The sequence below is a fragment of the Cebus imitator genome, unplaced genomic scaffold (assembly GCF_001604975.1).
Source record: "Cebus imitator isolate Cc_AM_T3 unplaced genomic scaffold, Cebus_imitator-1.0 Scaffold88, whole genome shotgun sequence".
Taxonomy (NCBI): Eukaryota; Metazoa; Chordata; class Mammalia; order Primates; family Cebidae; genus Cebus; species Cebus imitator.
The window spans coordinates 1,311,294-1,313,204 of record NW_016107403.1 but is presented as its reverse complement, the minus strand read 5'-3'; the positions used below and the strand labels follow the sequence as shown (position 1 = coordinate 1,313,204).

The 1,911-nt window shown below is 41.8% G+C and overlaps 1 protein-coding gene and 1 pseudogene across 6 annotated transcripts in view; one reads left to right on the top strand and one right to left on the bottom strand.

The window, feature by feature from the left end:
- LOC108308835 lies at positions 1–1,632 on the bottom strand (annotated as a pseudogene). Its single transcript, XR_001827065.2, has one exon. The product of XR_001827065.2 is annotated as a heterogeneous nuclear ribonucleoproteins C1/C2-like (transcript).
- MEMO1 (mediator of cell motility 1) overlaps positions 1–1,911 on the top strand; it is a 136,842-nt gene that overhangs the window by 24,750 nt on the left and 110,181 nt on the right. The gene's annotated exons all lie outside the window — the stretch shown is intronic.

Below are 1,911 nucleotides of genomic sequence, written 5' to 3'. Positions count from 1 at the left end.
TTTTTTTATTTTTCTCCAAATTCTTGGTTTAATAAGGACTTATTTTGAAGAAAAAAGGTCCCAAACATCAGGCTGTTCACAAAAATAACCCACAGTATCAACTTTAGAAAACAGATCTTAAGACTATAACACTAATTATTTTTCTAGAGGATGTATTTGACATGCCAACTCTCATTCACAAAAATACATCATTACATTTCTGTTGAACTGCCCCACACAGCACACTAATGTTGGGGTGTAACACACATACTTCTAACTCAAAGCTGCTTTCAGGAGCTACTCAACTAAATGAGATTGCCTTTGCAGTTAGGGAAGCAACTACTGAACATATGTATGAATGAAAAGAACTGTACTCCCTTCATAACAAGAGATTATTTTGGAGACAGTTGATAAAAACCATACATCCTTTTTATTGTTAAGTCATAATGAGGTATCAAAATTAAAAGCAAAAATTACAGGGTAAGACTTAACTACTAGGAGCATCAAAGGAAGTGAAAATGGGACTACGTGCAGGGAAATGTGAATTAATGAACATGGGAAGGACAAGGATGGGGAGAGCAGTGAGCATGTGCTGAAGATACTAGGGTAGAGGATCTGGTGAAAAATTTGATTTTAGACAAGCGCCTAGGTAAAGAAATAATGGGATAAGATTTCTAAACCCCACTATGTGCTTAAGAGTCATCGTCTCCTTCTTCAGCCTCTTTTTCATCATCCAGTAGGTCACCCTCCTCAGCAGAGTCATCTGCAGCCCCGAGACTCCATCTTCACATTAGTCTCATCTTTCTTCATGGAGCTGCTGCTCTGCTCCTCTTCTGACTTATTATTCTTCATCTCTACTGCTTGTTTGCTCTGTTCCTTTTCAATTTTTTCCAGGTTTTCCAGGAGAGAATCCACTTTTTGTTTTATCTGGGTCAGTTCCTTCTTAATGGCCTGAAGGTCATCTCCTTTCAACTTTCCAGACTTGGAAGATCCCCGCTGTCCACTCTTAGAATTGAAGCCACTTTTGCCTCTTGGTGAGGTGTTTCCTGATACACACTGACGTTTCGAGGGCACTACAGCTCGAGCAATAGGAGCAGGAGGAGGTACACGTGCTGGGTAGCTGTACATCCTATCATAATAATCCCATTGAAAGTCATAGTCCAAGTCAAAAGAGGAGCCGTACATCTCCGCTGCAGATCGTTTCACACCTGCTTTTCCTTGGTTCACTTTTGGCTCTGCAGCCAGGTTAGTATCTAAAACCTGGCCAGCAATCATTCTGCCATCCTCTCCTGCTGCAGCAGCCTGGGCATTTCTCTCATTAACATATTGAATGAAGGCAAGGCCCTTATGAACAGAGCAGCCCACAATTTTGCCATACTTTGAAAAGATTGCCTCTACATCAGATTTCTTGACCACGAGAGTGTTGAGATTCCCTGTGAACACACGGGAGTTCATGGAGTGAGGATCTGTCTTGTTGGTAACGTTGCTCGCCATTGTGTTTGATGATAAGGTCTCTCACAAAGCCGAAAACAGGAGGGAGGAGGGAGAAGAGATTCGATTCTGAGTCTCCTACTCCTGGGTTCTACGTGGAGAAGCCGACTGCTGCTTGAGGTCGGCAACGCGGACACAACTGCTCAGTCTTCATCTCTTCACAAATGCTTTTTTTTTTTTTTTTTTTAAAGATGGGGTTTCACCATGTTGGCTAGGCTGGTCTTGAACTCCTGACCTCAGGTGATCCACCCACCTCGGCCTCCCAAAGTGCCAGGATTACAGGTGTGAGCCACCACGCCCAGCCAAAAGTGTATTCTTTATAGTTCTGAATTATACTTTCTAAGTTTGGAATGTACATGGAGAGAGCATTTAAGTTTAGCCTTTTTGTGCTGTTTAGTAGTTTTTCTACTTTTAACTCTATTTAAAAATTTTAAACTGTGA